The 16,125-nt window shown below is 37.9% G+C and overlaps 1 protein-coding gene across 3 annotated transcripts in view; it reads left to right on the top strand.

Annotated features, from left to right (window-relative positions):
* The window catches only part of FOXN3 (forkhead box N3), a 170,432-nt gene that overhangs the window by 84,902 nt on the left and 69,405 nt on the right, over positions 1-16,125 (top strand). The window lies entirely within an intron of this gene.

Below are 16,125 nucleotides of genomic sequence, written 5' to 3'. Positions count from 1 at the left end.
CACTTGCCATAATTTTCACATTTTTTATGGTGAGAGAACTGTAGTAAATTTTTGTTATACATTTTTTTTGGTTCTTTTACTCCATGGCTATTTGTTCATAATACACTCATGAGCTGAAACAATTATATCTGCTGCAAATGTAGTTTTCTTCCTTTCTTCCCCCTTCCATCTCATGCATATTATTGATTTTTTTCTCCCATTTATACCAAAGTCAACAGACTTTATGCAGGACAACATGTTCTGGTAACTTTCAGTTTGTGTTGATCAAGAAAATAGCTTTGCTCCTTGCTGTGGCAGTGGTAGGATCCTTTTTGCAGCAGTTGTGTGCCCGCTGTAAAGCAGGGGAAGGTGGACAGCAGTTGATACAAAGATACCATCTCTCATCTTTTTGAAATCTGGTTATATTTTGACTCTGCATTTTTCTTCTTCTCAGTACTATTCAGGAAAGTTGAGAAATAAGATGGCTTATTTGGTTAATAAATTGCAGGGGTAATGGTTCTATATACATCTGTGGGGCTTGTCAGGTAATCATAACTAGCTAATGTGTGGTTGTAACTTGGGAATGAGTTCCTGGAAAACATGGAAGACTTTTCGTGTTTCTTCTCTTGTGCTGCTTGCCAGGCTCTGATCCTTAATCATAATTAGATTGTGATCTAGTTCATTTTGTTTGGATATAGTTATCAATGATGATTCTAGACTCATTGTGTGAAATGTGAATCCACAAATCAAGAGATCTGTCTTCTCCCCCATAATTTATGAGTGGGAGTACTAATAATAAGTATCCAAAATCTGTCATCTGGCTTTGGCTACCTTATCATTTGTCTGCAGAAAGGATAGTGAGGAAATTATCTAGATTCATGGAAAAAATTGTCTTTTGTGCTTTTCATAGACTGTATTTGCTAAAAATGTCTGTTTATATATCTTTTTTCCAAGGTTGGAACTTTAGATTACATAGTACTTTGCTGAGATAGTGTTTGAATGAATTGATGCTCAGATTACCATTTGAACATTCTACACAGTTTTTATAACATGTAGTCATGGAGCGGGGGAAGGATTTGTAGGACCCATTTATTGCTTTTTGATTTTAAATTGTTTATATACTATTATTCATCCAAAAATCTCTTATTTGCTTCACAAATTTAAAAAAACTAACAAAACCACATCTGAACAATGAAAAAGCAACATGATCTAAGATATGCCACAGTACATTTTAGTCCTCATGGATTAGAATATTTTAAAAAAGGGTGAATTCTTGCAATTGAAAATTCCCAACATCAGAGTGTAATATAGATAAGAGTTGACTTTCACTTTGGTGCAACATTATGGGGGAAACCAGCCTGGTCTTATGTTGGGTTTTACTTCTTTTGTTGTCTTCTTGACAGTTTTCTTTAATGTTTATGCTTCCACACATTAGATCCAGGGAGTTTCAATCCAGAGGTTGGGTATAAGTAACAGGAAGGGGCAGAAAGAGGAGAAAGACTCCTTACTCAAACTGTAGTAGGAAATGCATTAAATCTATATTTATATAATCAGTGTTCTCATGTAATTTCCAATTCAATATGGTGCATTAGTATCTGAAAGGACAAAGAGGAGGACAGAAGAAAACAAGAAAATATGGAGGTTTTTAAAATCTTACAAATGGATTTTTATGAAATGTCAATAAGATTGGTAGTATGATTGGTTGTGGTGTTGTGTGTCTTCAAGTCGTTTTTGTGATTTCTGATGTACATTATCTTCTAGTATATTGCTGATGTAATATCAGTTATCTACTCTCATGCTTACAGATCAACAATATTAAAGATTTATAGATCTCTTGCTTATAGTTATTGATCAGTGAGAATTATTAGCTAAGCATTAAATAAGTGTGTTGCATTAATGGTGGCATCATATGTTTACTGTTTAGAGCTCACCACATTTACAATGTTGATGAAGCCCATTTTAAAACAGACCATGGGTACTTCATTAAATATCTGCCTAGAGTCCTGTTATTGCTGCTTGCTATTTGAAGAGAAATAAGCATGTTACCTAAATTCTGGCTGTGGTTGTAGATCTAAAACATCTCAGAATTATTAAAACTGCAGTTCTTTGCAAACTTGTCTGGAAATAAACTGCACTAACTACAGAGGAACCCCTTTCTGTGTGAACATGTATAGGGTTGCATTCACAATAGCGTTATATTTGTATGCACTTCTGTAAGCATGCATGCCCCTTAGAATAGAAAATGGGGCAGAACACATGGTTTTCCACTGTGATCAAGCTCCAGATGTTCTCCATCATATTGTATTGCTTTGTCCAATGTATATAATTCCAAGGGGGAAATTGTTAAGAAGGTTATTGGAAATGAATATCTGTTTGGATGGGTTATCAGTGGAATACTTATTGGAAAATCAGGACCCATGTATTACCAGGCTAATGGCCAATTTTCTGGTGGAGACAACAAGATTATGGCTTAAATTTTAATAACAATTCTGAAGTTTTATTGTAAATGTATGTTGTTGTTGTACGCCTAATAAAGGTTGACTGACAGACTGACATGGTTTTCCATCAGTCTGAGAAAAACAACGTCTGAAACTGAGGTTTTCCTTGGCCAATAAGGCTGATGTGTAGGTAGGCACAAAGTAATTGCAAGGGAAGGAAAGAATGATACAAAACAACAAGGAATGGCGATAGAGTTAACAATACCCTCAGTAAGTATCGTGTGTGGTTTCTTAGGATAAGGAAAAGAGTTTTGATGATACACGTTCCTTGAGAGATTATATTAACACTATAGTGTTTAGTGTATGTGGAACTAAGGTGAACTTGAGAGAGGATGCACAAAGCTAAGGTAGCAGTTGGCCAATAGGGAGGAAAATATATCAAAATCCCTATTAAAGTAATAGCTTTATTAGGGCACCCCTAGGGTCCAAAAGGTACTGAGGAACTTTTCTTCTTAATTATAACAAGAGTGGAAGTTGATTAATAGGTCTGTATGTTACATTCAGCAACAAAGGCATTCTTGTTATTCTTACAAGTTAATATACTTATATACCAAAATGGTTTATTTTGGTGGGTTTCCCCCACATTTAAATACATTTCCTTTACTCGCGTTTGAATGTTACAGTGTTGTTATTTCAGTGACTTTCATCACATGGCTGTGAAAACAGCTCTTCAGGTAAGAAGTCACCAGATTCCAGTGGAAAAACTGATTCTCTCACCACGTTTATATTGCAGCTAACATTCACTTTGGTTAGAAACGGTGGAGATATTTAAATATGAATTTTTGTGTGCATTAAAAAAAAGGTCTATGAAGAAATGGATCAGAACACATGTTTAATGGCCATGAACCAGAAACAGACTGATCTGTCCATGCCTTCTCATGTGTTGTGTTTACTACAATGTTGTTGTAGACCGGCTAGCTGTAACTAGTGGAATAACAATTAGATTCTCTGTAAGGGGTTTAGAAAATATATGTAGTAGAGATTGTTTTATGATTACAATATCTGCCATAATCTGTGCATGGGTAGAGAGAAGTATTTGATTGCTAAACTTCTTTAAAAGTTTAGTATATTTTATTGTAAAAAATAATAATAGAGAAACAGTCATAATACTGCAAACCATTAATATTGTACATTTGTTTTTTGGTCTAATTAACATTGCAGAAATGACAGTTATCCATTTTTATAACACCCACCTTAATCTATTTTCTAAAAACAAATACAATTTGTTATTTTTCCATCTCTTCAACATTTGGTATTTTTGCCAGTTTCCAACATATACACCACTCTGGCTGCAGTAACTAGTCTATATGGAGTTTATCACACACCTGGACCTCCGCTATGCTCCCATCGCCCCAATGTCACCAGTCTGCGGGGATCGCGCCTGGTGCTATTAAAGTGGAACGCTTCCTTTTTCGTCATGAAAGCGTTATCATAATTGTTAGGAAAAGGCCCCCTTTTTAATAATGATTTGATCTGTTATTTAAAAAGGGCTCTTTTCCTAACAGTTACGATAATGCTTCCATGACAATAACGGAAACATTCCACTTTAATAGTGCCAGGCGCGATTGCACCAAGGGGCTTCCGTCGCAGACTGGTGACGTTGGGGCGATGGAAGCATAGCGGAAGTCCAGGTGTGTGATAAACTCCTATGTGATCAGCTTTCTGTCCCCCACTAGCATATGAACATTGATGTATATTTAAAGTAAAAAGGAAGCTTTTAGATTTACAGTGTACCCTAACATTTTTAACATCATCTTTAATCATTATGTTTAACACCCCCCCCCCCAAAAAAAAAGTTTGACAGCTCATTGCCTTCCCCACAGTTCATTAGGTGGATTAAATTTCATAAATGTCAAGAAAGCAAAATTCTGTTGGTTATATCTAATAAAAAGGTGTTTGAATCCTGTCATGTTTAGTAGATTTATATTGCTTTAATCTGTTGCTGTTGAATTCTGCAAATGTGGTCAAGAAAGAATATAATTCAGGCATCCAGTGTACATTTCCTGTCCTATCTCACTTTTTTAAGGAAAAAAAATTAGTTACTTACTGTTCACTGAAGAACTTGTATTGTGACTGGGATTGCCTGTGCATATATTGATTTATTAGCATGCATGATAAGGGGTGGAAAATGATAGGATTGGTACTTTTACAATACTTGAACGGCCACAGGTTCTAGTCCTCCAAGGCAAAGGTATGGAGATAATGATTTGAGAGAGGGCTAGTTCTTAGTCTCTCCAGTTCCATTTTCTTTGAAGCACAAGTTGCCACGAATATATGGTTATGTGGATGCAAACTTTACAACTCTGTAGTCATGCTTAACACTGGGAGAATGTGGCTTACTAAAAGCAGCCAGTATTGTTTATGGTATTTACTTCATCTGGAGAATTTCAGAACTATATGCACCATAGGAAGTACGCTGTGTAGAAGACAACATATAGGCCTGTTACAGACTGCCAAAATAAAGCTGCTTCGGGTCTCTTTGGGGGTATGCTGTTTAAATGATGCATGCACCCTAAGAATCTGGAAGCTGCACCAAAGCTGCACTCCAGTGCTTAGGAATGGAGTGTGGCTTTGGCACGACCTCTGGACTCTTAGGATCCATGCATCATTTAAATAGTATACCTCCAAAGAGACCCGAAGCAGCTTTATTTTGGCAGTCTGTAACAGGCCATAGTTTTATGTATTTCAGACTACAACCTGACTTTTGTTTGTGTATCAGATGAATAAAGTATCCACTGGTAAATTCCTTGGGGCAAAGTTTGCTGTCTTTTTGTTTACTTTGCCTTGACAACCAATGGGAGTGGCTCAGCTCTTGAGGGCAGGTCAGGGTGCACTACAAACGTTAGGTAGGGGTGTGTTTGTTCTGAAGTTTGCCAGAAGCCAGGGCTTCTGTGTGAACTGCTGAGAAGAAAAACACTTGCTTGGCTGAAATGCAGGCTTAAAAAATAGCATTGCTGATGACAACATTGTTCTCTACAAGTTCTTGCCCAACTCCTAAGATGTAGCTATCTAAAGGAAGCATGGGAAAGAAATAGAAATTATATACTTAGATCACATGAAAGTGGAAGCAGTTCCTACAGAAATATGAAATAATTCAAATAACTCAGTTTGTTGGGATAAACAATTACTCCTTTTCTAAACAGATTTACTTTACATTAAAGGTGTGTTTAAATCCTCTGATTTACAATAGCCACAGCATGTTGTTTTATTTGCATTGCAGTTAATGGCTAAAAAATTAGTTGACTACTTTGCCTTCTGATTTTTTGTTGGTTGCTGGTGAAAATGGTAGAAACATTCAGTTATGTCTTGACAATTTCTTTTGCATGTCATTTATTCATCACATACAAGTTCAAAAGTCTAAAAGACTTTTCTGTTAAGCTATCTTAGTGGGCAGCTGTAGTCTAAGATGGGTGGCAATGACCTTCCAGATGTTTTTGGTCTACAACTGTTCAACCTTAGTCAACATAAGGCAGTGTTGAAGAATTATGGAGTCACAGCCAAAAACATCTGGAGGGCCAAGTTGGCCACTCTGCTTCTTTAGTAATTGTATGGGGCAGAAAATGCTGCTGCCTTCTATTCCTGAAAGTTGGCTATCTCATCATGACTTCAGATTAGTTTTATGCACAAAATAGGCTACTGGTCAAAGTGAGTCTAGGAAGATAGTCAGAGCAAATTGAATTTCACTGGCACATGAACATATTTTTAAAAGGTGTATTTTCTCATGTGTGTTGGCTTGTTCTACTGCTGTAAATAGTTCACATTCTTTCTTGATATGTGAAGGGGGCCCTTACTTGCATGGTTGCAAATGGTTGCAGTATAGCATTAAGAGGCCCGTATATCTTCAAAATATAAGGGATGAAGCCATTTGTGGCCCTTCAGATGTTGGACTGCCATTGGTGTCATCCTGTATTTTATGTGCTGGCTAAGACTGATGGGAATTATAGTCCAATAACCTTTGGAGGACCACATGTTGCCCATACCTGAGGTATATGGGAAGAAATGGTTCTGGTGATAGCAAATGATCTGATTTGAATACTTGTGAGGTATTACTACACAGGTATCACTTAAGGTGTGCAGGTACTGAGAGTTTCAAGCATTGAAAAACCTGACACTTCTGATTTTAATCCAGGATCCTGTTGTGTCATTCTACTGGCAAAAGTGCATTTGTACCAGTGGTTGCCCTTTTTCTGATCCTATGGAAGGGTGGTATCCCAAACTTGTGTGCACAAGTGGCTCTGTTCCTTGCAAAAAGTTACTCAAGCCCTTCTGCCTCTCTCTAAATGCATGTAAGTGTGATTCCTAACACTTCAAACTGTAATCATCCCTCACAAAGTCATTGTGCAACAGGAATCACCAGTTTGAGGTCCCCATTGCGTGATCACTGGTGCAATAGTGCAGTCTAGCACAACTGCCTGAGAAGATATAACCATTACATAAGTGTCGAATAGCATCGCAGCGTTAAAAGATTTTTGGACGTTTGCATGTTTGCAGCAACGGTGTATGATAAGATGGTTTGCTGTGGTTTTGCTAACAGGTTAAGATGTGATATGATTTGCAACACTGTACTAGTGCAGCAATCAACAGGCACCATCTTAGGTGTTCATTAGTTAGTACAAGACAATAAAGCATCAAACTGTTGGTGTTTTCCAAGTCTGCTTTGTGAAACCACTCTTAAGCAGACAATGCACTTTTGTTTTTCTTGTTTCGCTAAAGGTACAAAAAAGTTATACTTCTGTTTGAGTTCTTGGGCAAGAATGCAGAGCTCCCTCCACAATTAGCCAAACAGATGCTGTTGCTAAGGCTAGACAGATAATTGGATGGAAACAAAAGAATAGTTTACTCAACAAGAAAAAAAGTGCTGTTCTTTCACTTATAAAAGACTGCAAGCTGTACAAGGACACAGCATAAATGGTGCCTAGGTGTCTTTTAGTGAGCCGCTAAAATAAACACAACAGTGTTTCCTTCAGTGTAAGTGATCTTTCCCTGTCTTTTTGTTCATCTACATCTGTTCATGGGAGTATAACTGCCAAAGCAATTAGGATAAGTTGAATATGTGATTAGTTTTCATTAAATGGAATCACTCTTTTACATTGGTATATGCTGGAACACTAACTGCTTAGTGACAGGGGATGGATTTTGAGCAGCTTTCCCCAACTTGGTGTGATTCAGATGTGTTGGCCTGTAGGGATTTTGTAGTCTAACACATTTGAAGGGTGCTATTGCACTGGGGCATAGCCTTTTTAAATAATAAAGAAGTTCTGAAAGCCATCATTGTTTGATGGAGATTCTACCATGTGTGAAAGAAATACTTTTTAAAAAATAATTAACATAAAATGAAGAATAGTTGAAGGGCTGCTGCTAGAATCAACCAATATAGAAATAAGACTTTTCACCTGATTCTTTTGCCCTACACTTTTATGTTTTTAAAGCCTTGTCAGTTTTGATAGTTGTGTCCTATCAAATGTGGAGGATACATGTATGTGGAGGTCTGTGTATGTGGTTTTAAAAAAAATGGAAACACCATCTGGGAAAGGGACAGTTGCTACTTCTGGCTCCCCACTTCTCTCTCTCTCTCTCTCTCTTGTTAAGAAGACACAAACCTAAATCTTTCGTTGATGGCGATGGTGATGATGATGCTGTTGTGTGCCTTCAAGTTATTTCCAATTTATGATGACTGTAAGGTGAACCCACCACAGGGTTTTCTAAGCAAGTTTCTTCAGAAGGGGGTTGCCATTTCCATCCTCTGAGGCTGAAAAAAGTGTGACTTGCCCAAGGTCACCCAGTAGGTTTCATGGCTCAGTGAGGATTTGAACTGTGGTCTCCAGAGCCCTAAGGTTCAGAATTTGTCCTGAGGCAAAATTTGTCCTGAGGAGGTTTGCCATTGCCTTCCCCTGAAGAACCTGTGACTTGCCCATAGTACCCATGGCTAAGCCAGAAATTGAACCCTGATCTCCAGAGTCATAGTCCAACATTCAAGCCACTACACCACACTGGTTTTCACACTGACTATACTACTACCCAACTGTAGCAGCAGCAGCAACAACAGAGTAATAATATTAACTATTACAAATTATTTTTTCTGATCAAGTTTTCTGCTGGCGATGCCTGAAGTTAAAAGAGAGTTACATCATTCTTAATAATGAAATCAAATATCTTGTATCAAAGCAAGCTACTACTCAGTCATGAGATAGTTCAGACAAAGTTCACTTCAGATCTTAGTTGGTGATTGTGGGTGTTTGTTACAGTAGTTTCCATGAGCCCTGAATTATAAGCCTGGGTGTGCAATAAAAACATGACCACACCCCCACTCTCCACCAAAGAACATGCCAGTTAAACAACTTTACATTTAATTGTAGCAGGTTGTAATTAGAGCATCAAGACATTATTGCAGAAATCTTGCTGCTGTGGCAAGTCATGTTGCCCAATAAAGGGATTTTTTCCACTTTGATAACACTGTTTATCCCAATTGATTTTTTTCCTTAGCAAAGACCTGCTACACACTTACGAAAGAAACTGATGTTTTGCAGCATTTTATATAATTATGTTGCATTTACCAACTTCTTCTTCTTAAAGCCCAGTGTTAATTAAATGAAAGTTTGTCCCTTGCTTTTTTTCTGTCTGCCAGTACATTCTTTTTCAGTCTGGTAGGTTGTGGTTTTCAAACAAATATTGAATATAGTTGTGTTCCTCTCTCAGTGCCTCCTTTACCTAAGCATCAGATATGTACTAGCACAGTAGCCCAGTGATTCCAGATTTTTGTTTCTCCAGATGTTTTTGGACCTCTGTGAAGCTTTACCCAATCCCAAATATCTGAAGGACAAAAGGGTGACAACAACTGGGCTAAAACACTCCACAGGAAACTACATATTCAAGGATTTCTTAGCAAAGAGCCATGAAAATTAAAGTGATTTGAAAATGATAATGGTGCAGTGCAGATACACTGCAGGAGACTTATATGGCTCCAGCTCAGTTTCATGTCCAGGTTTATGGGAATTTACAAAACTCTTCTAGTGCTGTTGCTCGTGTTTTAAAACTGGAATTAAACTGGACATCCCTTTGAATAGAAGACCTTTTAAAGCAAGGTTGTGTTCTAACATATTTTCAGATAGCAAACTGTCACAAGTTGAATCACACATCTCACTGTTGGAGTACCATTAGGTGCCCAAACTGAGATTAGAGTTGGTGTGTTGACATCTGTATTCTGACTAGAGTACAATTACTCTGGGTTTTCTTCGCAAGAATAACCTCCATTAACGTATCTACTATTTAAATACTATGACCTAACTAGAACTGGATTCTAGGAAGCATGTGAAAACTCTGTTGCATCTCTCAGAACTACAAGTTCCCAGGGATTACAGATGGATGGATTTCTGTTGAACATTTTATAACTTCCTCTGTTTGAAGAGTCAACAAATGATTGTGTTTTCAGTTTTATTTAGCATCTTTATTTCTTAGTAGCTCCTCGCCTACATTTGCTTCTGATACAAAGTGGTCTTAAGAATTGTTCTGGTAGAATGTTGCATCTTGAAATAAACAAAAAGCATGGAGAGATTGTTCTCAAATACTGTATTATCATGAAATGAGAGGAACAAAAGTGTTGAAATCAGATCCCTTTTGATCTTATTTTGGAGTTGTCCCTTTATTTCCATAGAAAACACGCAACTTTCCTGCCTCCCCTGATCTTTAAATCATTTTACCTTTACTTGGTCAATTTCATGGCTCAGCAAGGACATGAACTGTGGTGTCCCAAATCTGCAGCTGCACTGCAGAAATAATGCAATTTGACACCTCTTTAAGTACCATGGCTCCATCTTATGGAATCATGGGATTTGTAGTTTGTTGTGGCACCAGAGCTGTCTGACAGAGAAGTTTAGTAAATGTCTTGCAAAACTACAAATCCCAGAATTCCATACCATTGAGCCATGGCAGTTAAAGTAGTGTCAAACTGCATTATTTCTGCAGTGCATATGCAACCCTAATCTGACATTCTAACCACTTCAGACCCAACTACTATATACAAGTTAGCTATTTATTTATTTATTTATTTATTCGTTTATTTCCAGTGCTTTCTCATGAGATTTCAGGAAGGTGTTAAAATAAAACAATACATTTAATCTCTTTGTGGTTCCGAGGAAGAGATTGATGCATTAGTGCAATGATGTTGAAATGTTTGTTCATTTGTTTATTGAAGTCTTAGATCTCCCAATATCTATTGCAGGTTTGTAGTTGTTTGGAGAAATAAATGGCAGAGAATCAGCTTTTCTTGTAGCCAGTCCTTTGAAACTAGCAAAATGGGAGCTACTGTGTTAGACTACAAGAAAGTCTGTGGCTAACCATTCAGAGCAGCTGATCTAACCCCTGCACATAATGTGAGGAGAATAAATAATTTCAGCTGACTAGCCAAAATATTTAGCAATATGGTCCATAAGGAAACAGTTTTAAGTAGAGCTAAACCTGAGAGTTTGCTGCACCCTGGAACATTAAGCCCTCTCATATGGTGTCATAAATGCAGAAAACAGTTCTGTTTTGCAAGGAAAATAACTGAGTTGAATCTGCTGGATTTGCTGACCTCCCCCCATTCCCCAGCACCAATAAGACCAAACTTGGTAAATTCTGCCTTACATGTTATGTAATGATGAGGGGTTTAGGAGTATTATGACGTCAACTGCTTGATCTTTATCTAATAAACTGCTCATTAAATGTGGTCTAACAATTAACTTTTGAGCTGGACGTGAAGAGTAGCTTTGAAACCTTTTTAATTTAATTGGAACATCTGTCACAAGGGTCAACCATGTTCTAGTCATGTGTGATTTCACCCGTTTCGTTATATTAATGTGAGGATCAATGGCGAACATTGCTGCTGTTCTTCAGATCACTTACTAATCAGTGTGAATGGGTTTTTCTACTGTCTTGTCTCCCTCACCTCTTTTCTGTCCGTCTTCCTTGCCTTTCATATTGTCATTCTACCTGGTAGTTTCTCTGCCATTTTCAACTAAATCCAATAATTACAGCGCTTTAGAAATAAAGTTTAATAATAATAATAATAATAACAACAACAACAACTTGAAACACTTGGAAAATAACTCCCGGGATTTTCCAGCCAGCATTGCCAAAAAAAGTACCATCAACTATTTCAAGGTCAGTTTTTAAATAAAAGAGAATGGGGAAAGACCTACAGAAAGCAAACATAAAAAGGAGTGCCAGCCTGGTTGACAATGGGATGTGTTGTTTTTACATTTGTTTCCTACCTTTTTCTCAATACTGGGACTCAAGGCAGATCTATGGTTAAGTAGCTAAAGAGGCTAATAATAAAAACATAAAATTATATTACATTAATTGTTTTAAGAGAGGGAGGGAGGGAGGGAGGGAGGGAGGGGGAAAATATCAGCCATTTAGACTAGAACTACATACCAGCAGGAAAAAATTAATCAGCCTGACAGGAGAAAGGTTTACCCAGATATTTTGGTCTTCCCTACCTTTAAAAGGCCATGCAAAAGGGGAGATAGACTTTGTTTTAGAAAGTGAATTCTGTAGTGCTGGAATGGCCAGGGAAGGGGTATCTTCTCCATGACGATATTTTCTTGGCTAGATTTGTTCAGAGGAGGTTTGCCATCCCCTTGTTCCATTTTCAGCATTTCTAGATACTATAGGGAGAAACTTCTCTCTGAAACAGGAAGAGCTGCTGATATTTCTTGTGGATAATATTGATGGGCTAGTGGTCTCACTATAGCAACTCCTTGTGTTTTCACATTCTTACCATGTGCAGCATAGATTCTGCTAGGGGCACAGGGAAGGACTCTCTTGAACACCTAATACATGAGCAGAGTGACGTTAAACAAAATTGTCATGAAAGTGAACTGATCCTAAGCATTTTAGAACTTTAGAGATCATAAAAAAAATTGTGAATTGAGTTCAGGTGCCATCATAGAAGTCTTAGAGGACATGCTAGTCAATAAGCTACACAAGGATTTTATTATCTCCAGCAAAAACATCAATGAGAAATTCCTGACTCCATCTGAATGTAACTAAGTCCAGGGCCACCTAATGACTGAACTGTATAAAGATGATATCCACACAGTTACAAAGGAAGTATCTTTTTGTTTTGCTAATGGAAATTAAATTTCCTGAACTTAAAATGCTTTATCTCCCAGTACCACATGGCCAGAAGGAGGAGAGGCCTGCCAGCATAGATATCCCTCCATACTCAGAACACCACAACCACCATCTTGGCAAAATTCAGGCTTGTGACTAATATTGTTAAAAAAAATTCTCCTGTATTATTTTTAACACCTTTGCCTGATGATGCAGCCAGTGGAGCTTCAAAAGCTTGCGACATGTATTTTATGCATTTTGGTTGGCTCAGTAATGGTATCACTGTTTTGTGGATTTTGAATGTTACAGTATGGTACAAAGACTGTTAAATATGTCAAATAATGAGTGGAGCAGCCCAGTTTTATGTTCTGCTGTGGAAGTATAGTAAGTGTTCCCCTGTCTTGGGGCAACAGCATCTATCCTTGCCTGTGTGGCCCAGAGTTGTGCACTCTTCAAACAACCAGCTAAGAAAACAGAGTCTAGAATCAATGCTTTTTACTGTAATTTAATGAGACTATTTGCATACTCTTCGTAATGTACCTATTTGGAAAATATAGCACATTTTTTAATGTCATGTATCAGGAGTTGGCATGCTGAATGTGACTTCTCAGCTACTCAAGTGTATATAGTATGCTAACATTCTGTTTGTTGTTGTGTGCCTTCAGGTTGTTTCCAACTTTTATGGTGACCCTGTCACAAGGTTTCCTTGTAAAGATTTGTTCAGTTGGGGGTTGCCTTTGCCTTACTCTGAGGCTGAGACAGTGTAACTTGCCGATGGTCACCTACTGGGTTTCCATGGCTGAGCAGGATTTGGACCCAGGTATCCAACTCCTGTTCCAGTGTTCAAACCACTACACCATACTGTATACTCACAGAATTAAGAAGTTCTCTTGATATACACAAAATATGTGTCAGTTCAGTTTTCTCCCACTGAAAGTCTGCACTGATGAACTGATAAATACTTAATTTAAAGTCAAAGCTTAGACATCTTTGTGAGTTAAATATGGATTTAGCAAAGCATTGTTCTGTTCTGTTCCTGTTGATTGGCTGATGCCTGTTTGTTTGTTTACAAATAGAGGCTTTCCCAAATTAGTATTGGCACCAGTAAAAATGGCACATGTGTTTAAAGCAAAGTTCTGACATGATTACTGAAGAAGAGAAAATCATGGCTTGCCAGCAAAGAACAAAGCTACCAACAGGAATGTAATTATGAGAATTGTTCCCGCAAAATGATATTTAATGGATCACTTATTTATGTGATGATAGCAGCTGTTTTATTCTGAGTAGGCACACAGGGTAATATATATAAAAGAAGGGCTTCCTCAAACATGTATATAGATTAAAGGAAATTGTCACAGGTGTTGACATTTCAGGGTGACAAGATCCTAAAATGTAAAGATATACAACTGAGCTCTAAAATTAGAATCATCAAAGCCATTGTATTCCCCATCACGATGTAGGGATGCAAGAGCTGGACAGTGAAGAAAGCCGACAGAAAGAAAATAAACTTATTTGAGATATGATACTGAAAAGAATGCTGAGAATACTATGCATGGCCAAAAAGACTTCTAGAATAGATCAAACCTGAACTCTCCCTGGAAGCAAAGATGGTAAAACTAAAACTATTGTGCTTTGGCTACATCAAGAGAAGTCTTGACTCACTGGAAAAGGCAATAATGCTTGGGAAGGTAAAAGGCAGAAGAAAGAGAGGAAGACCACATACCAGATGGATAGACTCAATCAGGGAGGTCATGGGCCTGAGCCTGCAGGACCGAAGCAGAGGGGTTGAGGACAGAGGGGTTTGGAGAGGTCTCATCCACACGGTCACCATGATGCAAGCCGACTCAAGGGCAGTTTACACCAACAGCAACAACAACATTGAAAGTATGTCACAGAGTTAGCATCTAGGTATAGAAAGCAGAGGTTTTGTTTGCTGTATTCTAGCAGAATGGCCACAATATTTATTTGACACCTCATCGGCTGCACCCTCATGTAACAGTAACCCATACTTGACCACTATATGTGTGTCCAGGAAAAAAAGATTGCATCTCTCTCCCCCCCCCCCCCCCCCAGCTCAAGTGCTCCAACTGTTTGGCCAGGAGGAGGAATAAACCAGTTTTCAATTTGACATTGCTTAGTTCCTGGAGTGTTGCTTGCAAACTAGGTATTGTGGCTTGAAATAAATTCTAGTTAACTAAAGACACTTCAGAAAACGTCATATGAGGGAGAATTGACAGTGGCTATTTGAATGCTGTCCTCTAACGTGTAAATGGCAGATAACCACATAGGTATTCACCCCCTCCAAAACCAAGTTTTATAGAAGTTGAGTTGCCATTTCCCTTCCTCTTGATGTGAGCCAGTTGCCACAAAGATATTGCTAAGATATGATGTGGGTGGTAAGATATCCCCACTCATACTACAAGGTTTGCAAGTACTGGTTGTATGAGGAAAATGGGTCATGTGATTCCAAATACTGCAAGCCAAACCAAGCTGTCATTTGCCATGGAAAGCTGGTTTTCAGTGGCAGTTCCCATGGCAGTAATAATGAGTTGAGCCTTTGATTTAACAAGATGAGTACCAAGAAATACTGTATCTCCCATATAAACTCAATGATGTAATCACCTCAGTTGTTCTAAATGTCCTTCCATGAATCTCAGAGACACAAAGGTAAGTGATTCTTTTGTACTGAGTTATACCATTGATCAGTCTAGCCCAATACTCAGTGTGCCAAGGTTGAGAAACCACTGACTTCCAGGTGTTATTGATCTTCAGTGTGCATCAGCCTCAGCAGTCATGGCCAATCATTAGGGATGATCAGAAATGTATTCCAGCCTGTGCGGGAAAACAGATTCCTACATCCACTTGCTCTGAAATGGCAAGAACATTTCTGAGATCTCTGGGAGAAGCACTGTATAGCCCAATACTATGAGTATGAGAACATTTTAACAATAGAGGCCAGTACGCTGTCATACATCCAGTAAAGCAGGGTATTGGATATGAAGACTTATATGTGCGAGAGAAAGAAGGAGCAGGAATTTAGTGTGTACAAGAAGCTTTTAAAAGTTGTAAAGTCATGTCTGGGGTGGAAAGTTAGTTTTGATTTCAGCAGAAAATATCTCGTATATGGAGAAGTTAATTTGTAGGCTGGTCAATATATATCTGGGTGTTTTGTGCAACATAATATGAAAAGCTGCAGTAACTGCCCAAACATCTTTTGTGCTGGGTTTCTCTTAATGTGATTTCCTTCGGTAAAAGAATAGAGAGCATGTTCTTGGGATCATTTTGCTTGGCAGCACATACAGAACAGAATGAGTTTTTTTATTACTTCTCAGCTTCTTCACACAAAGAAATACTGTACTGCTTTTTATAAAAAAGAGCTTAGTTACAAATGCCTCCTGTCACAAGTCATCAGTATTCTGCCATTTTGACATGGCTGTAGTTGACACTGCAGCTTTATAAAAATTATTTTACCAGACACAATGAACAAAAACAGTTTCAATAAGAGAAACCATAGAATTATAGGAGATTGTTTTATTACTACTTCTCCTACTACTAC

The sequence above is a fragment of the Sceloporus occidentalis genome, unplaced genomic scaffold (genome assembly GCF_023333645.1).
Source record: "Sceloporus occidentalis isolate IW3139 unplaced genomic scaffold, rSceOcc1.0.p SCAF_4, whole genome shotgun sequence".
Taxonomy (NCBI): domain Eukaryota; kingdom Metazoa; phylum Chordata; class Lepidosauria; order Squamata; family Phrynosomatidae; genus Sceloporus; species Sceloporus occidentalis.
Note: the sequence above shows the minus strand (reverse complement) of the source record. Positions and strands in the feature narration are given on the sequence as shown.